The 23,936-nt window shown below is 35.9% G+C and overlaps 1 pseudogene; it reads right to left on the minus strand.

The window, feature by feature from the left end:
• Positions 1 to 23,936, minus strand: part of LOC101958381 (antigen WC1.1-like) — an 85,657-nt pseudogene that overhangs the window by 43,809 nt on the left and 17,912 nt on the right.

Consider the following 23,936-nt stretch of genomic DNA (forward strand, 5'->3'; position numbering starts at 1 on the left):
TACAATTCTGATTCCAGAAAGATTGTGCAACTATATATAAAAGAAACATAACTAAACATGTATAAGACACTCTTGAAAAAATATTTTATGATCTTATAATAGCAAAGTTCTTTTTAAAGGGACACTAGAACACTACAAGTACAAGAAATTATGATATGCTGTGCTTCATTAAGAACAAGAATTTGACTCTAGAAAGGTCTTATAAATAGAGGTCATAAAAAAACAAAGATTAATAAAGATATACAAATATATCCACATTTGCACCAAATGATATTGACATGGTAATTTGTAGGATAATCATTTGGCTACTCAGAAAGTGCAAACAACTCCAATCTCCACATCATTTGAATGAATCAATATATGATCCTGTAGTTATTTGCAGAAAACTCTACAACAATAAAAATAGGACTCAGCTAAAAATAAAAACATGGGTAAATTATAAACATTATGTTGAGTCAAAGAACAAAAAGAGAACATGGTGCATGATTTTACATGAAGCTTAAAATCTGAAGAAAATATTCTTTGGCAGCAAAAGTTATAGTGTTCTTCTTTGTAGGGGAGGAAGGGACAATGACTGGAGGAATGTGAGGGTGACTTCTGGGAGCTGCTGATGCTCTCTGATAGTTCAGGCTGAGGACTATGAGCTGTCCTTCATTGTTATATAGTGTTATCTATGAAGTTCAATAAATTATAATGTTCATTTAAAACCAATCCTTTTAATATTTCTTGACAGGGCTGAAATATGAATGATCATTAAGAATCATAGTTCTTGGGCTGGGGATGTGGCTTAAGTGGTAACACACTTGCCTGCCATGCGCTGGGTGCTGGGTTGGATCCTCAACAGCACATAAAAATAAAATAAAGATGTTGTGTCCACCGAAAAGCTAAAAAATAAATATTAAAAAATTTTCTCTCTTCCTTTCACTCTCTCTCTCTAAAAAAAAAGAAAACAAAAAAGAATCATACTTCACACTGTGGGAGACCATAGTCCATCGTTGCATGTGACTGACTTTCCTCCCAGGCTGGGTGTGAGGCTCTCAGTCACTTTTAATGTGGCAAAGCATTTCCGACTCTTCTTGTCTGTGTGGTGGCTTGTCTCATCACTGCCCCAAAGATTCAATTATCCCACCTGACCTTGCCACATTGCCCCCCTTGACCTTCATTGGATGGGATTTTCTGCAGAATTTTTTGTTCCCCAATAAAAGCCCTCTCCCTAGTGTGCTCTGTTTCTCTCTAGCCTCTTCAGTAAAACCTCACTGCTCCCCTGGGGAGCTTGAGGCTGAGGGTTTCATGAGCCTTTCCAGAGCTGGTTTAAAGGCAAAATGGATTCTGTGACTTTAATTTAAACTCCCTGAGAATTTTCCCATGTGACTGAACCTTTTACACAGTCTGCACTGTCCATGGAATAAACACCACAAAATGTCTCATTTTTGAAGTCAGTTTTCCATGCTCTCTGCTCTTAGAGACATGTCACTCTAGTACCAGTCAGCCCTGACCTCTCTTACCTGAGCAGAACACAGAGGCTGTGTTTCCATGGGCACAGGCAGGAACACCCAGGGCAGTCACAGGACAATTCCACAAGAAGGACTCAGACCCTGAGCAGTGAAATCTTTTGCTCCAGATCTCATCTCCTCCTTCCACAAAGTATGCTCCCTTTGGGGTGGAGATGGCGACTCCACAGCCCAGCTGACGGCAAACTACATTGGCATTGGCCATATTCCAGTGGGAGGCCCAGAGTGTTCTCCAGCCTCCAGAGGTCTTCATCTCCACTTGACCCTCACACTGAGAGTTGCCATTTTTCATGAGCCAAACATCTGTATATTCTGGTAGAAGACAGGGTTTTAGCAGCATTACATATTTTTCTTACCCCAATATATTGTGTAGGGAGATTATCTACCTGTTGTGAGTCTCACCTGAGCAGACAACTTGCACAGCCCCTCTGTGGGGGCAGCTGCCTGCAGGACAGGGCACAGGCTAGTGGGCAGAACCACTAGCAGGACAGGGGCAGAACCACAGGCCAGGCTATTGCCCCTCACACTGGAACTCTTCAGCCCAGATCTGTTCACTGTCCTCTCTCAAGGGCAGGTTTCCCAGGACAGATGCAGCCTTGCCACACCCAAGATCTGCACAGATGACCTGGGCTGTGGGTAATGTGAAATTCCCATTAGATACTGGAATCCATCCTTCTCCAGAATTCACTTCCACTCACCCAGAGCAAGGTCCATGTCTTCCAACCAGATGCACAAATCCTATGGGAGGAAAAACAACAATTACCACTGAATAGAAGGAGGAAGCTACAATTCACAGGTTATATTGTCAAATCTTTTTGTTTTTCAGGGTTGCGGTGTCAGGGCTTGGATTCAACAGTTGGTGCCTGAATGTGATTTCTTGGAGGAAGTGTGTGAAGCCAGATTTTGGAGAAGAAATTTGTAATGTCCTTTCTAAATTGCTGATTCATGGTATGATTATACACACTGTTTTATATATATATATATATATATATATATATATATATATATATATATATGAATATGTGTGTTTGCCAGAAATGTGTGTGTGTGTGTGTGTGTGTGTAAAATTGATTTTTCTTTTATAGGGACATATTATTCTTATAATTTGAAGGTATCTTTGATTTTTTACTTTGTTTGACACTCTCCCTCCTTTATTTTTGGTACAGAATCCGTATTTATTCACTAAATGTGAACTCAGTGTAGAAAAAGTCTCAGATTAATTTTTTACTATTTTATGCCCTGAAACTTTCAATTCACAGATTCACAGATAGTGATTCCAACTAAGATAGCATTTGTTAATTAATTAAAAACTTCAATGTGTATTCATAACTGACACTTTATTTTTATTTTCCATTTAGGGATGAGAAAAGTAACCACTAAATAGTGTGAGTCTGAGATAGAAACTAGGTTATTGTGACTAAAATAATCGTGAATCTTTATATCATCTTTCCCATTAAAGAAGACAAAAATGAAATTTAAACTACGAACAAAAGTTATCCAGAGATGTAAGATTTTTGTGTGTGTGTTTTTAAGGGATTATTTTGTTTCTAATAGAGTTTGAAGAATCCATTGTACATCTTTATACATCTATTGAAGCTGATCAGGAAGTGATTTCAAGTATGGGTTCACACCTTTGGGAAGGTGTCTAGTTATGGATGTGAAATTATAATAGTAATTTTATGTAGTGAAGAAATTCAGAAAGAAACCTTCCTCAAGAGAATATCATGTTCATTAATTTCCCTCTAAGTAATCCATCAAAGTAAAAAGAACATCAAAAACATTAATATATCTTTTTAAAATTGTTACTTAAAATGTTACATTTGGGATACTCCCTTCTCTTTCTGAAGCTGATGTACTAACATGAAGTGTGGATTCCTGAAGTGCTACTACAATGGTAATTTTAATTTATATCATTATTATAGAGGAGTAATGATAGTGTACCTTATTTATAGAGTCAAAATTCAGATATACAAATTCCAAACTGAAATCAGTAATCTTTAGGAGGTTATGTGAGTGTGAGACCTGCAGGCACATTATAAAATCAGCCACAAATACAGTTGTCTAGTGACAGGAACAACAAAGATCAGCTTCCAAAACAGAAACCTGACTGGCTGAAGGCTCTGCCAGTGGATGCAGCCAGGTCTTCTTCTCTCTCTGTGAACTCTGATTTCCACTCAGTCACTTTCACATAGATGTCCAAAACAAGTAGCACCAGGGAGGACCACCAGGTTTGCATGAATGATTGCAGTTTTTCAGTGGCACTATTTCCTCTTTATTTTCCTTTTTTTTAAAAAAAATATTAACTGTATTTGGCCCATTTCTAGCATCCACGTGTTAGAATGTCTCAGTTGAGGTAGAATAATATTACATCCAAGCTCTATCTAAGATAATCCTCTGGGGTATGTAAATACAGTGTTCTCTGAGTGAAATGTTTGAAGGTATCTTTATTTTAGGCACTGAATTCCATTGAAATATCAAACCTTTGTCATAAACTTTTGTATAATTTCTATTAATTAAAATTGGAAGCATTTCAGATAAAAAGATAGATCTCCCAATTGGGTTTTACCTTTACTCTTCTACTTTTCACAGATCAGAGAGACCTAATCCAGCCTGAGAGGATGCAGAATAAAATTCACATAGTACATGTACCTAGAACATAAACTGAGCATTTGTCATTGTACTGAACAGAGATCCTGAGATGTTCAGAGAGCAGTATTGTTGGAAACTCAGCAATACATTTATTTATCTTTAAAAATACATTGAAGATTTATTATGTTTTGCGCATTGTATTATAAAGTAACATATATACAAAATCCCTTGAAAATTGTTTTGAAAAAAGATGCAATTTAGAAATTAGAGCCAGCTACTACCTATACAGAATGTAGTTATTTTTGGGAGATCATTTACTTTGTTGCACTTAATAAAATATAAACACAAGAAAGTGTGGTTCAAAGGAGGTATACATCATTCTATAAACCCTAGTGATGGTGTGTATAATTATGCTCCACAAGTTCTTCAGTAAATAGTAAATTCTTATATCATAGTGGTTTAGAAATCTTCATTAGTTCTATTTGCAGAAATACATATCAGTTTTGGTAATATGTCAACGGTATAAAGGGATATGGAGAAATAATTCCCCTACCTCATCTGAATTACCAGATGGTTGAGGTAAATAGTACTACAGTATTATTTTTCACTCTTTCTTTCACTTGTCTTGCTTATACAGAATATATTCTCAAATAAAGCAAAGCTTTCATATTGAACCTACCACTCAGTCTGCAAAATCTACAATCTTAAAATCTCAGAGGTATGAATGTTGAGATTGGTTCATCTGGGACTCTATTTCCATTCTTTTGTTAGTTATGCACATGTAACTGAAGCTCTCAACAATGAACACATACTGAATTTTAAAAATAGTGGTATATACATATGATGGATTGCAATAAAATGATCTGATTGAGATGGGGGTGTGAATAAATCTCCCAAACATAAACTCAAATAAAAGAATAATAAATAAAACAATGTGAGGCAAACCAACTCAAATAGATTTGATGCACAAGGCTGGTATAGCTCACATGGACATCTAAAGGGAAAGTATGAGGAATGGGGACCTGATGCTTTTAGGAACCCCCATTCCCCATGATTCTTCCAAATCCCTGATTTTTTTGTCTTTGATATTCAGAAATAACTTTTGCAGACAGTTGAGAAATGTGGATCCTGGTGTGCTGCTTGATCCCAAAGAGTGTAAATACAGGACAAAGACTTTAACTGACTTGGCTCACCATTATGATCAGGGAGAGTGTAACAGTGTGAATGAGCACATCAAGTCAACCCAGTGGTGAGAATGAGGACTGGCTCCCCAAAGGAAGAGATGCTCAGCAGAGCATTAGGATAAGAAAATTTGTGGAGTCTGTGTAAATACAACTACAATAATTTTATGAGGGTGTTTATTAAATATATTATCCTTTTAATGGATAATTCTGTTTTCTTTAGCAAATGCACTTATTTTCTAAAACACAGGTCAATATCCAAGTTGGTAATTCTATTTTCTATAAAATTTCACAAAGAAGAATAAATTAGTCCATGTTACAAGGACATTTATGCAGAAGGCTGGTGTGAAGAAAGAAATTATGTATAAAGTATGATAAAAATTATTAAGAATTATGTTTTTGTGAGTAATAGGCGTCAAGGGGATTGAAAATGAATATAAATACAGATTCAAACAACATATGTATATGTATGTGGAATTTAGTACTTATAAAATGCCACAGTCTGGCTGGGCACAAAATCACGAGCCACTTAAGCAGGAACAAACTTTCTTTTTGAAACTGCCACCAATGCCCTGTAGGCTCCCTGGAAGATTGCCAACTGATGCACGCAGCAGCGTTCTCCCCAGACCCCAAGAGAAAGTTCCTCCTCCAGAATTCCCTCCTACTGCACTTCCCCAACAAATGGGAACTCTCCAGGAGTCCAGTAGCAGGCAGAGGTGGACAGCAGGAGTCCAATATCCATATGAATGCAAATCTTAACATAATCATATCATCTCAAAGGCTTGCTGGCATCACCTTTCAACCAAAAATGCCATGCATCATATTATTTGGCTGTGGCTCTTAGCATCTCCCCCCTTCTGTTTAATTAAGCAACAAGCAATGTGGCTAGGGACCGTGCCTGTTAAGATTGTCCAATTCAACATATGGTTCTTACCCGTCATGGGTTGAACTGACTTCTAGGCATCAGCCTCCTGTTTTAGGTTGATACCACTGCAATTGGATCATACTCTTCACTGAATACTGGTCCAGCATATAGCCATAGTTGTGGATAGGCCTATGCACCAGTGGGGGGGTGAGGTTCTTTGCCTCACCTCTGTTGGCCCCAAAAATTAGACCATCACTAGTAGAAGGGAGGAGGATAAAGATATGCCATGACACCAAGTCAATTGATGGCTCCTTAGGAAAAATTGCATCACTGGTGACACATCAGCAAAGATACACCAGCACTACCATAACTGTGCATCAACAGATAGATCACTATGCATACAAGTGATACATAGTCCAGGCAAGTTCTGTAAGCAGTTCAAAGCAGAGGAATCTATCAATATGTCCATTTCCTCACAAAATAAATTGACTCATTGATTGAGCATTACTTGTTGAGTTATTATTCATTGATGCATCAGTTTATACAGTTTGTTGTGATAACTATCGAAGAAACTGTAGTTTGGTTTCATCTTTGTCTTCACCAGCACTGGGATGAAGATAGGAATATGACAATGATGCTAAAAAAAATTATGTAACATTCCAACAGGTACCAAGAAAACAATTTTTTGAACAATTTACATTATCCTGAACAGAATTATTAAATATAATTAAAAGGAAAGGTGAAACTAAACAAACAGATCTGTTAACCTGCTTATTTGTACACATATTAAAACAATCCTCAACAGCTGTTTACCCAATTTAAATTAAACCATTAAAATCACATGAATAATAAAAAAATTTGGATCAATTTATTTATGAGCGCTCCTCATATATGATATATGAACATACGCACATACAGACATACAACACAAAACAGAAGTGTGAACACATAACATACAACACATAAGACAATAGTAAAGGTTTTGTAGCTTTACCTAGGTGAAATATCCATTGCAATGTTTAAAAACTCCACAGTCAAAAAATAAAACTGATCAGATAAACATTAACATAGGTCTGTATGAGCTCAAAAATAAAATAGAACTTTATGACGTGGGAAAAAGCAATAATAAAATAGATATTGAAAAAAGCATCCTGGTTAATCACTGTCACAGATGTAAGAATAGCCAAGCTAGAGTTCTGGATATCAGCTGTTATGGATTTGAGTCAAATTATCTTCTTTTTGGTCTGTAGAAATTGTTTTGGTTAATCTCTCTAGAATCCAAATCGGCTGCTGTTCGCCCTGTGGAAACACACAAACAGAACCCCGACTCCAGGCAATCACTGGGTCAGGACCTTTCCATTGTCCTGTTAGAATATCCTTCCAAAGTACCTTAGACTTATGTAAATTTTTTGGATACAAATGTCTTTCCACAGCACTAAGCCATGATGAATCCAAATTTAAAAAGTTTAGAGTAAAAAGGGTTATTTTAAGTTTATCTTTGGGGGATATATACCCCTTTCCAATTCACTCTTTTTGTTTTAATAAGTACATTTTAATAGTTTGATGAGCTCTTTCAACTATGCCTTGTCCCTGTGGATTGTATGGAATTTCTCTTATGTGAGTAATGCCAAATGATGAGCAAAATTGTTTAAAAGAGGTAGAAGCATAACCAGAACCATTATCTGTTTTTAACTGTTTTGGAATACACACAGTGGCAAAATTTTGTAAGCGATGAGCTATAATATCTTTAGTTGTTTTCTCCCACATGAAGGGAGCCCATCAAATATCCAGAAGAAGTATCAACTGTAACAAGCAAATATTTTAATTTTCCAAATTTTGGCAAGTGTGTGACATCCATCTGCCAAATATGGTTAGGTATCAGTCCTCTAGGATTGACTCCAAGATTAACTTGTGGTAAAAATGTCACACAATTTTGACATTGTTCTATTATATGTCTGCTTTGTTCTTTAGTTATTTTAAAATACTTTTGTACAGTATTAGAATTGACATGGAACCTTTTATGAAAATTTATAGCTTCTTTTATTGTGGAGAAAATATGTATGTGATGTCTAGATATATCTGCTAATTCATTGCCCAAACTAAGGGCTCCAGGCAATCCTGTATGTGCCCTGATATGTCCTATAAAGAATGGATCTTTTCTGTCCCTGTTTAAACTTTGTATAGTGGAAAACAAAGAGAAAACAGTAGAGGAAGAAGAAATCCTACCAGCATCTCCAAGGGATACTATAGCATTAACTACATACTGACTCTCAGAAAATAAATTAAATACAGAATGTTTAAACATCATAAAAGCTTGTAATACTGCATTAAGCTCTACCTTTTGAGCTGATTGTTTGGGTACTAAAAATGTAAAAGTTTGATCAGAGGTAACTACTGCTGCTGTACCATTATTTGACCCATCAGTAAATATATTTGGGGCATTCATGATAGGGGTTTTTCTTGTCATTTTTGGAAAAACTACAGGATGCTTAGACCAAAAAGACAGCAAAGGATTAGATGGTAAATGATTATCAAATGAAACATTAGATTTACACATGATTATTGCCCAAGTATTTAACTCATTAGCTAACTCCATCGATTTGATCCATATTAATGGAGTCATAATTTTATTGGGAGAAATCCCAAACACTCCCTTTGCTGCTTTTATTCCTTTGAGTACTAATTGTCCTACAGACTCAGGATACCTAGTAAGAATGGTGTTAGGAGAATAAGATAAATGTATCCACAATAATGGACCTTCTTGCCAAAATACTCCTGTAGGAATACTTTTTTTGGTTGCACAATAAATAATAAAGGCAAACTTATATCAATTCTATCCAAATGCATACTTTCCATATATGTTTCAATGATTTTTAATGCCTTTCGTGGTTTAGACATTAACATGTGGGGTGAATTTGGATATGATGGACCTTTTAGGATATCAAATAAAGGTCCTAGTTCTCCTGTTGGTATGGCTAGATAAGGCCTTATCCAATTTATGTCTCCCAATAACTTTTTAAAGCCATTAAGTAATTTGAGTTGATCTACTTGTATTTGAATTTTTGGTGGATGGACCATGGTTGAGGATAATAGAAATCCTAAATAATTAATTGGAAGATGTAATTGTACTTTATCTATTCCTATCTCTAGATTGTAATTTTTTAATAAATTTGTAAGTGTGACATAACATTCTAGCAATGTGTTTTTATCTTTATGTGCCAATAACACATCATCAATATAGTGAAATGTTTGTAGTTCAGGATTTTGATTTCTAAGTGGCTGGATTGCTTTGTTAACATAAATTTGACACATAGTTGGACTATTAGCCATCCTTGAGGGAGTACTTTCCATTCATATCTCAGATCAGGAACTTCATGATTTAGTGCAGGGATAGTAAATGCAAAATGTGGACTATCCTCAGGATGAATTGGAATTGAAAAAACAAAACAATCTTTAATATCTATAGCTAAAATATACCAGGTTTTTGGTAAAGCAGGCTATTGGGGAATCCCTGATTGAGCAGGTCCCATAATAACCATCTCATTATTAATGGCTTTTAAATCTTGCAATAATCTCCATTTACCAGATTTCTTTTTAATGACAAAAATGGGAGTATTATAAGGAGATACAGAAGGTTGTATATGTCCCTCCACTAATTGTTGTTTGACCAGGTCATGGGCTACTTGTATCTTTTCCTTAGTTAGGGGCCACTGAGGAACCCACACTGGTCTTTCTGATTTCCAAGTAATTTTGAGTGTCTCAGTGGCCCTTTCTGTAAACCCAATCCTTGTCTATTTATTTCTTGATCTATTTGAATTGGTGCTGTAATACCTTGTTCTTGTTTTCTTAATCTTTTTTCTTTCTGAAAGCCTTGTCTAGCCCTAGTAGTGGGCACGTTAGGACTGATGTTATTTGTTAATATCAAACCTAATTGATCTAGGACATCTCGTCTCCATAAATTTATAAGAAGATGATCCAATATATAGGGCTGTATAGTTCCTTCACATCCTTCACGATCCTTCCAATCTAATACCATTGCACTTCTATGGGGATTAGTCACCATTCCTAGGCCTCGAAGCATTTGAGTGGCTTGTGGTAATGGCCAATGTTTTTGCCATTGTTGACGAGAGATGATGCTAAGGTCAGAACCTGTGTCCAGTAGCCCATTAAACTCATGTCCTTAAACATTTAGTTTTAGCATGGGGCAAGAATCTAAATTTAAAGACAGCATAGCCCAATCTATACCTGTGGAGCCTAATCCCCTGGAACCTCTTTCTACATTACAACTGGAAAATTTATCATGTAGGCTGGGTCTTATTAATAACTGTGCTATTCTATCTCCTGGTGAAATTACTGATATACCTCTTGGAGAGCTAGCTATAATTTTTATTTCACCTTCATAATTGGGATCAATTACCCCAGGACTTATCATAAGTCCTTTTAGTGTAGAAGAACTGTGTCCCAATAATAAGCCTCCTGTTCCTTGGGGACGAGGTCCTTTTACTCCTGTGGAAATGATTTGAACTCCCATCTCTGGAATTAGTACTGCTCTTGCAGAGGAGCAGATGTCCAACCCTGAACTCCCTCTAGTTTGTCTGATGAGGGATTTAATGGATAATGTATCCTGGGCACTACCTTGATGGTGCTGCTGGGTTCCTCCATTGCCCCGTATATTTGTGGTTTTGGGCCCCAGAGCAGTGGGCCCTCCAGTCCATTTTTTGGCAATGGAGCCTAATGCTTTTCTCCACGATATCATGGGTAAGCACTTGGTCCTTGTCCATTTTTTGATAATGCAATACCATCTATGGTTGTTTGAGAACAGCGTTCATTAGCCCAATGTCTCCCTCTACGGCATCATGTATTCTATTCTTTTGATACCTAGCTTTTTAAAACCCTCCTCCTATGGGGCAACTCCTTTTAAAATGTCCTGTTTGATCACAATTATAGCATGTTTTTTGCCTGGCATCTAAAGCCTGTTGTACTGCTGCCATGACTTGCCCTTGTTCATTAACGTCTCTACATAATTTAATATATGTGTTTAAATCTTTATATCTCCATGGTCTAATGACCTCTCTGCAGCAATGATTTGCTTGGTCATAAGCCAGTTGTTTTATAAATGGCATTGCCTGTTCTGTATCCCCAAATATTCTAGAAGCTATTTGAATAAGCCTATCTAGAAATTCAGTGTAAGATTCATTAGTTCCTTGTATTACCTTAGATAATTGTCCTTGTAAATCTCCATGCCCCTGTAAAGTTTTCCATGCCCTAACCACATCTACAACAATTTGTGCATATACACCAGGATCATATTCAATTTGTTGCCGTTGACCTTCATAAGGTCCTATTTCTAACAACATTTCTAGATTTCTTTGAGGGTAACCGGCTGTTGCATTTCGCCTAGCTGTCTCCATGCAAAATTCGTCATTGGCAACCTTCCATAACAAATATTGTCCTCCATTTAGCACAGATTGACACATGTTAGCCCAATCTGCTGGTGTCATGTCCAACTTGGTAATGGATTCGGCTGTACTTATGGTAACGGGTGCTTGGGGACCACAGCCTCCTTTAACTGCTTCACTGTTTTAAAATCTAAATCATGGTGAATTTGTTGCCCTCCTGCCTGCTCAAGTACAGGGCATGTTAATCTTTGAGGTCCTGCCTCAGGATTCCATCCATCACCTACGGGAGTTGAGGGCCGCTCTGCTCTAGATGGAGCTGTTGGTTGAATTATGCCCTCTGGTGATAGAACAGAGTTAGTAGCAGCCTCCTGTTGTAACTCCCAACATGATGGTTGTTTTTCCTCTAAGCTTTCTTTCTTTAAATTTTCCTCTGTCTGACTAGCTCGAAACACCTTCTCTTTTGCTTGACCTAACATGTTTTCTACCATAGTCTGGACCTCTATCAATTTACTTAACAGTCTTTCGGTGTTTTTTTTTTTTTTACTAGTTTCTAATCTACTATAAGGTAATGCAACCCAATAAAATAGCATAAAACAAAACTGAAACAAAATGAAACAAAAATGGAACAAAAAATAGTTATATCAATTTTTTCTTTCTCAGGGCCGAACCACTTCAAACCTTGAGCCAACCATTTTTCCCAGTTTGCCTGAGAAAATTCTAGGGATAGGCAGCTTGAAACAAAAGAAAATAAATCAAAACAAGAACACATTTTTTTTTTGAAATGGTCACCCATTCTTTCACCTTCCCTCAGGGGCGAGCAACTTTACTCACTTCCATGCTTCAGCCGTTCCCCTTATGGGCCACCAATTGCCACAGTCTGGGTGGGCACAAAATCACGAGCCACTTAAGCAGGAACAAACTTTCTTTTTGAAACTGCCACCAATGCCCCATATGCTCCTGGGAAGATTTCCGACCGACGCACACAGCAGAATTCTCCCTGGACCCCAAGATGAAGTTCCTCCTCCGGAATTCCCACCTACCACACTTCCCCAACTAATGGGAACTCTCCAGGAGTCCCGTAGCAAGCAGAGGTGGACAGCAGGCATCCAATGTCCATATGAATGCAAACCTTAACATAATCATATCATCTCAATGGCTTGCTGGTATCACCTTTCAACCAAAAATATCATGCATTCTACCACGCGGCCTGCGCAGTGGTTTCATTAATGAGGTTCTAGGCATAAAGTTAGTTAGAAGAGATCGAAATAAAACACAAGACTCAGTTACCTTATTTCTATTGCTAGGTCCGAGAGGGCTCCCCTCTCTGGTTTGCTCCTCTAGCTGCCCAGCAGGGAAGCAGGGATTACTCAGGGCTAGCAAGAGAGAGAGCGAGAGCACGCCGGGGACTAGCCTTTTATTAGGGAACAAGAGATATAGGGGAGAATTCCATCCAATGAAGGTTGGGGGGGCTGCACTCCAAGGTCAGGGTCAGTGATTGGGTCCCCGGGGTCAGTGGTCAGGCACACCCCCACATGGATGGGCTCTCTCATCAGGAAAGTGTCAGAAAAACTTCGACTTTTGCCAAAGTGCCTCAGCCCCTTAACGGGAGGCACCTGATAACGTGTGAGAATGGCTTCCCACAATGCATCATATTATTTGGCTGTGCTCTTAGCAATAAAACATTCACATGCCTATATTTAATTTTATATAATAATATTTTAAATTATTAGACTAAGCAATTTGAGAAATGCCAAGATTCCTGTTTTAAGTAGATAACAGTGTCTTTTCTGAATGATTTCTGACAGTTACTGTAATTGATGGGTATCTGAATTGGCTTCTTATAAAGCACATATATATTAGTACTGTGGCCAGAGATTTGGAATGATGGCTGTACAAGGGATGCAGTACTAAATAAGGATGAGATCATCAGAAGTCTCAGGTGATAGGCATGAATTCAGGGAAAAATGTAATTATATAGGCATTAAGACTAAAAAATAAATGGATTATAAGAAAAACCTTAGTTAAACCATAGTTAATTATGTTTCATTAATGATTCTAGGCTTCATATTTCAAATATGAATATTTAATTTCAAATTTGTGTTCATTTTAGGTAGATTGGTCAATCTTCAGGAATAAATGATGTCAGAAGCTGACATTGCCAAATGCCTCTAGGAACCATAGAATGCTACTTTTCCCTAAAATATATGTAATCTGGTTAAACTTCCTGACAGGAGTTCTTAATGAGGAGTCAAGTAGCAGAATAGAAGTATACTTTTTGTGACTCTGTGAGTGACAAGAAGTAGGGAAACTCTATTCTGGGAACACAAAGAGAAAGAAAACTGGAAGCCAATAAAGAAATGATGAGAAATGTGAATGATGTGGAGAAGCATTAAGGCTGCTCAGAGAAAAAATACAAAGTAATTTTCAACTTCAACTCCAGCTTTCTTATGTTTTCTTGTAAGAAACACATGGTTCTTACAAGCTTTAGATCAAATTTGGGAAGTTGTTTTGAGAGAGACTTCTTTTTTTTTTACAGTAAATATGAATGACATTTATTCCTTTACTGACAGTGCCAGCTGGTATTCATGTAAGCTCCATAATAATAACATTATCCATTGGCTGCTACTTTCAAATGAGTGAGTGGCAACTTGGGGAATCCGATAAAATTGGATGTTTACTCTGAAATCCTCTACAGATTAGTTTGTTGATGATAAGTAATTGGGTGATTTCTATAACACCATGCTTTAAAAAGTTATAAAAAGAAAAATGGTTACAACAGTTTTACTTATCTTATAAATTCCACTGGATCTATAAAATTCCTATTCTTATATTTAAAATGCAAATTATAGGATCTACATGATTTACTAGTCTTATAAAAAAACCAGTTAAGACAAAGGGAAAAAAGTGTCTCTTTTAAATCCAAACTGCATGGCTGACTGTCTTATCTATGTTCAGCTTGCTTTCTTGACTAGTTCCTCCCTAATATTACAGCACAGAACAACAAAAGTAGAAACATTCTAAATGTGCAAGTTTTCTTTTTTGAAAAAAGTTTTTACTAAAAATTTCACAAGCTTCCTACTGGCTTTTATCTGAGCTAAAATTACACTCTGACCTGACAAAAAAAGTTTATATTATTACAATGTAAGTTTTTAAGTATTCTACATAAGTTGATGTATTTTTCTGATCAGTCTTGTTTTATCTAACTATAAAGGTTTTTACATTCTGTCTTTATCCAAAGGCCAATTTCTCCAGAGTTAAGTCTCAAATATATTCAAAATATTTTAAAATAAATTCTTAGAAGGATATAAATATGGTGACATTGGGAATGGATCTGAAATCCCCCACAGACAAATAGCTGGATATCTGAAACCATTGATTTCAGTGTCCATCATAGCTGTTAGATCTTGCACATGGCATTTCCAATTACACAGGCCTATGCTATGTCTGTATATTATGTACCTGATATCAAAATTGACATTTAGACAAATGAACGCTCATAAGTAAAAATTTAAATAAAAATGGATCCAAATAACTTAATTTAAATCAAGTAATCAGATAAAAAATTAGATGTCCTTAAGATTCTGACTTATGGGTTTTTCTAGGTGACCAAACAATAAAGTCTTAATTCCCCCAGATATCTAAAATATAATATAATATCCATTACTTTTAAATTTTTCCTAAACCAAACAGGGATGATTAATACAATTAATCATGTTTTTCTTATGTTTTTATGTTATAATTAAAATAAGTAAATTAAACAACATAAATGAGATTAATCTTCATAAGTATAGTTTCTTAAATACATAAATTTAAAATTACAGCTGATGCCAAACTTATCTCTCATTTTTTCCAGTTGTTAAAGAAACACGACGCTGCCTCCTTTCTTTATTTAACTTTTTCTTTAAAACAGGCTTTACAAAAAATTAAGAAGGATTATCAACAACAATGCTGGATCAAATTTCAATATCTAATGTGCCATTGTCATTGATAGTTTTTGTTAAAAACACCTTATGCTTTTACAACAGTAGTTACTAGTATAACCAAAATTATATACATAAAAGTATATATATATATATATATATATATATATATATATATAAAGAATTATATTTTTCTTATTTTTCAGGCTCTAATATTTTATCTCTTTCTGTTATGTATGCTCAATTAGTTACTGATTGTCATACTGAAATTTTATCCTTAACAGACACAGAGATTGCCAAGATGTTGCTATGCTACCATGCAAGTCACTCAGCTGCTACCTACCCACAGCACAACACCATCACCGGGCTCCCCTGACCTCACCAGGCTCCTCCCACCTCACCAGATACCTCAGTGCTGAAAGCAGACCTCTGCCATCTTGACTCAACATTCTCATCATTTAGCTGGGGGAAATTCCCAGATTGTATCTCCAGCAGCCAGGTACCAGGTTTCCAACCTTCCTCCTCCCCAGTGGTGATAATCCAACACAGTAGCTGCCCAACATAGGTGTGCAGTGCGACCAGGGAGCCCAGAGTGAGAGTTTCCTCAATTGGGAACTGCTAAGGGAGAGGGAGATGGGGCTAAAGTTTGGAGCCTAACAGAGAGACCAGGAACTGGGAAATCTGCAGGCAAGAAGGGAGATAGTACCAGACACTCAAGTCATATGAGTGAGTTGTCCAAAGAAGAGACCCATGAGGTGCAGTCTTTCTGCAGGGACTCTTTGTGCCACTCTCTGCATCCAGGCACCTGCTCCAGGACAAGTCTTCCCACCCTGGTTACTTCCACTATCCAGAGGGCAGAGACACCAGCTTACAACAGAAAACCCCACCTACTGGATGAGAAGAGAAGCAAGATCTTCTAAAGCTACCTACAACCCTGGCTTCCTCCCTCAAGTTTTTTGTTTTTGTCTGTTTGTTTGTTTGTTTTCTTCTACCCCTCCATCTTCTGCCCCTCAAACGCCCAATATATGTGAAACCAGTAACTTTACATGAAATAGGACTTTGAGGACTGAGTCATCTGAATAATATAGTATAGAGGTGTTGCATATGGTCTTTTTTCTTTTCCTTTTTGTTCTTTCAATTTCCCTCATCAAAATTTTGCTATTTTAACATCTGTATTTTTCTAAATACATATCTGTGTTTGTTTTATGTACTCTAGTGTCATCCCACGTACTTGCCTACCATAAATTAATTTCTGTCTGTTCTCTTGCTACTAACCTTATTCACTAGATTTCTCCTTCATACTTCCTAAGATATATTGACTCTGTATCCTCACATCCTACCTTCTCAACATATCATCCTAAGCCCCACCCAAAGGTTATTGTCCATTGTCAGAAACTGTAAACTTTTTAACAAAACTACTGATTCTATTTTAGATAATAATTGAATTCAACATTTCTGTACATTGATACTAAATTGTAAATGTCTTAATAACAACAAATTTTTCATAGGAATTATATTGCTGATATTGGGATCTGTTAACATTGTACTTCCCCACAAAGAAGAGGTCTTGGAACCCTACAAGAGCACTAAAAACCTATAGCATAAAAACAATAACATTCTAGACCCACAGATCTGGAAAGGAAGGCACATGAACAACATGAAAAGACAAGGAAAAAAATGCTTCAAACACATGAAGATGCCACATCATTAGAAGCCACAGCACAAGAAAATACAGAGAAGGAGTTTAGGATGTACATGGTTAAGATGTTCTGTGAACTCAATGAAGATATAAGAGCAAATACAGGCAGTGAAAGTGCTCTTCGACAAGGAGCTACATAAACAAATACAGGAAGTAAAAAATCACCTCAACAGGAAGATAGAGATTCTAAAAAATAAACAAACCAAAAACAATCACAAATTCTTAAAATGAAAGAAATAATATACCCAGTTCAAAGCTCAAATGAGAACATCACCAACATAGTAAACCACTTGGAAAATAGAACATCAGACAATGAAGACAAAATATATAATCTTGAAAAGAATATAGACCACACAGTGATAATGGTAAGAGACCATGAACAGAACATTCAAGAAATATTGGATAGCATAAAAGACCAAATTTAAGAGTAATTGGGATAGAGAAAGGCATGAAGGTCCAAACCAAAGGAATGAACAATATATTCAATGAAATAATATCAGAATTTTTTTTTAGTATGCTCTTTTAAGGTCTTCAGGGAATAGTCTGAGAAGGGCAATAGCAGGGTCAAATGGTGGTTCCATTCCCAGCTTTCCCAGGAATCTCCATACTGCTTTCCAAATTGGCCGCACCAGTTTGCAGTCCCACCAGTAATGTACAAGAGTACCCTTTTCCCCACATTCTTGCCAGCACTTGTTGTTGTTTGACTTCATAATGGCTGCCAATCTTACTGAAGTGAGATGGTATCTTAGGGTGGTTTTGATTTGCATTTCCCTGACTGCTAGAGATGGTGAAGATTTTTTCATGTATTTGTTGATTGATTGTATGTCCTCCTCTGTGAAGTGTTTGTTCAGGTCCTTGGACCATTTATTGATTGGGTTATATGTTATCTTATTGTCTAATTTTTTGAGTTCTTTGTATACCCTGGATATTAGGGCTCTATCTGAAGTGTGAGGAGTAAAAATTTGTTCCCTATTTACCTCTCTTATTGTTTCTCTTGCTGAGAAAAAACTTTTCAGTTTAATAAAGTCCCATTTGTTGATTCTTGTTATTAACTCTTGTGCTATGGGTGTCCTATTAAGGAATTTGGAGCCCGACCCCACAATATATAGATTGGAGCCAACTTTTTCTTCTGTCAGAAACAGAGTCTTTATTTGATATCTAGTTCCTTGATCCACTTTGAGTTCTGCCACATTGATGTTCATAGCAGCACAATTCACAATTGCTAGACTGTGGAACCAATCCAGATGCCCTTCAATAGATGAATGGATTAAAAAAAATGTGGCATTTATACACCATGGAGTATTACGCTGCACTAAAAAATGACAAAATCATGGAATTTGCAGGGAAATGGATGGCACTAGAGCAGATTATGCCTAGTGAAGCTAGCCAATCCCTAAAAAACAAATACCACATGTCTTCTTTGATATAATGAGAGCAACTAAGAACAGAGCAAAGAGGAAGAGCAGGAGGAAAAGATTAACATTAAACAGAGACTTGAGGTGGGAGGGAAAGGAAGAGAAAAGGGAAATTGCATGGAAATGGAGGGAGACCCTCATTGTTATACAAAATTACATATAAGAGGTTGTGAGGGGAATGGGGAAATAAACAAGCAGAAAAATGAATTACAGTAGATGGGGTAGAGAGAGAAGATGGGAGGGGAGGGGAGGGGGATAGTATAGGATAGGAAAGGTAGCAGAATACAACACTTAATAATATGTAAAAATGTGTATGTGTAACCAATGTCATTCTGCAATCTGTATTTGGGGTAAAAATGGGAGTTTATAATCCACTTGAATCTAATGTATGAAATATGATATGTCAAGAGCTTTGTAATGTTTTGAACAATCAATAAAAAAAGAATTTTTTAAATGAAGAATGAATTGGAAATCCAAATTCAAGAAGCCTACAGGATGCTTAATGTACGAAATCACAACAGATTCACACCAAAGTACATTATTTTGAAAATACCCAATATACACAATAAGAAGAGAATTTTAAAAGCCACAAGAAAAAGGAATCAGATTACATGTAGGGAAAACAAATTAGGTTAACAGTAGATTTTCAACATGACCCTGATAGCTAGAATATCATGGAACAATATATATCAAGCTCTGAAAGGAATGGGTGTCAACCAAGAATCTTATATCTAGCAAAATAAAGCTTTAGATTTGAAGTTGAAATAAAAACCTTTCATGGTAAACAAAACATAAAAGAATTTATAGCTAGAAAACTGACACTACAAAACATTGGGAAAATACTCCAAGAAGAGGAAACAAAAAACAAAAATGAAAGTCAGCAGAGGGAATATTTTTTCTTACCCTAAAGAAAAAAAAAACTAATCAAATAAGAAAATTAAGTCAAGTTAAATAGCAAAACTAAACAAATATGGCTGGAAATACAAACCAGGTCTAAATAGTAATCCTGAATCTTAATGGCTTAAACTTACTAATCAAAAGACATAGACTAGCAAATTGGATTAAAAAAAAGACCCAACAATAGTCTGCCTCCAGAAGACTTATCTGATAGGCAAAGACATACACAAACTGAAGGTTGGAACAAATCATACCACTCACACAGACTGCAGAAGCAAGCAGAGGTTTTCATCCTCATATCAAATAAAGTAGACTTCAAGCCAAAGTTAATAAAAAGAGATAAAAATAATGGACATTACATACTGCTCAAGGGAACCATACACAAACAAGACATAACAATCATAAATATATATGCCCCAAACAATGCTGCAGCTATGTTCATCAAGCAAATTCTTCTCAAGTTTTAGAATCAAATTGAACACAACACAATATTTTGAGTGACTTTAATACACCTCTCTCATCATTGGATAGATTTTCAAAACAAAAGTTGAATAAAGAATCTTTAGCACTCAATAATATAATCAATAACTTAGACTTAACTGACATATATAGAATACTACAACCTGCATCAAGCAGATATACTTTCTTCTCAGCAGCACATGAATCCTTCTCTAAATAGACCATATACTATGCCAAAAAGAAACTCTTAGAAAATACAAAAAAGTAGAGATACTACCATGGATTAATATTATCAAAATTAACATTATCAGATCATAATGGAATGAAATTGGAAATCATCCACAAAATAAAAAATGAAAATTACTCCAACACCTGGATACTAAACAATATGCTACTGAATGAACAATGGGTTGCAGAAGACATAAAAGAGGAGATTAAAAATTATTAGAGGTAAATGAGAACATAGACAGCAGATATCAAAATCTCTCTTACTCTATGAAAACAACTCTAAGATGAAAGTTCATTGCATGGATTTCATTCCTTAAAAGAAGAAAAAGTCAACAAATAAATGACCTCAAATTGCATCTCAAAGCCCTAGAAAAAGAAGAACAAATCAACAGAAAAACCAATAGAAGGCAAGAAATAATTAAAATGAGAGATGAAATCAATGAAATTGAAACAAAAGAAACAATTGAAAAAATTGAGAAAACAAAAAGTAGGTTCTTTGAAAAATTAAATAAAATTTACAGACCCTTAGCTATGCTAGTGATGAGAAGAAGAGAAAGAACTCAAATTATCAGCATACATAATGAAAAAGTTAATATCACAACAGACACTACAGAAATGAGAGGATAATTAGAAATTATTTTGAAAATTTATATTCCAATAAAAATAAGAAAGTGAAGGCATTGACAATTTTTTTAAGTCATACAACTTGCCCAGAATGAATCAGGAAGATATACACAATTTAAACAGACCAATATCAAGTGATGAAATAGAAGATGCCATCAGAAGCCTATCAACCAAGAAAATCCCAGGACTGGATGGTTACACAGTTGAGATCCACAAGGCCTTTAAAGAAGTACCAATACCAATATTCTTCCATTTATTTCAAGAAACAGAAAAAGAGGCAGCTCTTCCAAACTCATACTCTGAGGCCAATATCACCCTGATTCCAAAACCAGACAAAACCAAAACCATTCCAAAACTAAGACAAAGACACATCAAAGAAAGAAAACTTCAGACCAATATCGCTAATGAACAACTTTATAGTAGAGGAAGAATTGTAAATATGGGAGATAGAGTTTTCTTTATCTCTGTGACAGAATAACGGGGGGGGGGGTGACAAACAACTCGTGTACCTTGATACACAGGAGTGGGAGCCTTTTATTGTAGGACAGGAGGGTATATATACATTCCACACAGTTTATCTTAATTAACATAAACTAGATACAGCAGTCAACCAATAAGGAATCTCCATACTTAATGGCTCACTGGCGCCACCTCACAAACCACTCCCCCTGGCAAAATGTCAGGCGCCATCCTGACTTGTTTACAGACTCTAACAATCTCCAGCAGTTAGAGAAATGCAAATCAAAACTACTCTAAGATACCATCTCACTCCAGTAAGAATGGCAGCTATTAAGAATACAAACAACAATAAGTGTTGGAGAGTATGTTCGGAAAAATCACACTCATCATTGTTGGTGGGCCTGCAAATCAGTGCAGCCAATCTGGAAAGCAGTATGAAGATTCCTTGGAAAACTGAGAATGGAGCCACCATTTGACCCAGCTATCCCTCTCCTTGGTCTATATCCAAGGACTTAAAAACAGCATACTATAGGGACACAGCCACATCAATGTTTATAGCAGCAAAATTCACAATAGCAAAACTGTGGAACCAACCTAGATGTCCTTCAGTAGATTAATGGACTTTAAAATGTGGCATATGTACACAATAGAATATTACTCAGCAATAAAAGGGAATAAAATCATGGCATTTTCAGGTAAATGGATGTAGTTGGAGAAGATAATGCTAAGTAAAGATAGCCAATCCCAAAAAATCAAATGCCAAATGTTTTCTCTGATATGAGGTGACTGATTCATAGTTGGCTAGGGAAAGGGAGCATGAGAAGAATAGACAAACTCTAGATAGGGCAGAGAGGTGGGAGGGAAAAGAAGGGGGCAGGGGGTTAGCAATGATGGAGTAATGTGATGGACATCATTACCTAAGGTACATGTATAAAGATGTGAATTGGTGTGAACATAAACTTATATACAGAGATATGAAGTATTGTTCTATATGTGTAATAAGAATTGTTATGCATTCTGCTGTCATGTATTTAAAAAGAAAAACCAAATAAAAAAAAGACAAAGAGACATAGACATTCATGTTTTATACCTTTCTTATGAGAAAACTCTATCTCCCATATTTACAATTATTCCTCTACTATAAAGTTGCATTAACAATTTTTTAACACCAATTAATTTTCACATACCTCATGATAGACAATTCTCTTTGTTATATTAGGTTATACATTTCCCATCTTCCTTAATTTCTACCATTCCTTTTATAAATGGGTTAAAAGTGTGCACAAATGCCGCAGTCCAGCTGGGAGGTGACAAGCAACTTGAAGGTTGATACGGGAACTACTTTATTGCAAGTGAACTCAGTGGGAACTGAGCGAGGACTCAAAGTAGTGGGCACCCAAGGTATTGGGAGCCGCTTCTCTGCTAAACAGCAGAGGTATATATACCCAACTAATTACACACAGCTTAACTCAATTAACATCATCTAGATACAGCAGTCAGCCAATAAGGAATCCTAATCATCTAATGGCTGTAATCTAAATGGCTCCCTGACAGTTTCTTTAGATACCACTACTCCTGACAATCTGCCAGGCACCATCTTGACTTGATTTGCATCCCCAACACACAAATAGAGGTAAACAAAAAGGAGTAATATCTGTTCTTATTAATGATATATGGACTGACTATTATATCCTACTTCAAATCTCTCAATAGCAACCTGCTTTAACTACTATTATCCTGACACAAAGACTATTTTCTACTACTTTAAACATTATTACAGATTCTTGACAGGCATAGGACAAACACATAGAAATACACAGTAGTTATATATATATATATATATATATATATATATATATATATATATATATATATATAACTAAACTTGTTCCTCATATTTTTATAGCTTATATTTTTATATCCTCATTTGGACTTCAACTTACTATCTCTTTTTTTAACCTTTTAAACTATTTTGTAGCATCATATATCTTTTATCTTCCTCTCTAGTATATGCAGCCATACCAAGATGCCTTTGATAGAATGTAATGCTCATACAGGTAAAATCGTGAAATCTTTTTGTCCTTTATTTTGAGATGGTGTGAAATCCCATAGATTTTTTTCATCAAAATGCTCAATCACTAATGAAAATGTTTTCCATATCTTCTTAATTGGTTCATGCTATAATCAATAAATTTCAATCCCTTGTGTGAAAATCTTAAAATCCACAAGGCCTATGTTCTAATATATTTTGCCAAATGGATGTTACTCATTTTCCTCCTTTTCATCCTTACTCCTTTCTTTGTATTTTTATTGACATTCATTCTGGGTTCATTTGGGCTAGTGCCCAAAGGTCTGATAAGATATCAACTTGCAGTTCTCATTTATTACTTTGTTTTGCCATCATAGACAAGCCTTTTCATTTAAAAATGGATAATGCCTCTACATATGCATCTCATGCTTTTACACAATTTTCTAACCAATAAAATATAATTTTAAATTATAAAATTCCTCATAATCCTACCAGGCAGGCTTTGGTTAAACAAGAACATCATACTCTTAAAACTTGCCTTTTAAAGTAAAACAAAAATGGGTATCTAGCTTCCCTCATATTTATAATGCTTTAAATACTGTTTTATTAACAGTTAATGTACTCAAAATGCAATATAAATTTATACTCACAATTGGTCATC

The sequence above is a fragment of the Ictidomys tridecemlineatus genome, chromosome 6 (assembly GCF_052094955.1).
Source record: "Ictidomys tridecemlineatus isolate mIctTri1 chromosome 6, mIctTri1.hap1, whole genome shotgun sequence".
NCBI lineage: Eukaryota > Metazoa > Chordata > Mammalia > Rodentia > Sciuridae > Ictidomys > Ictidomys tridecemlineatus.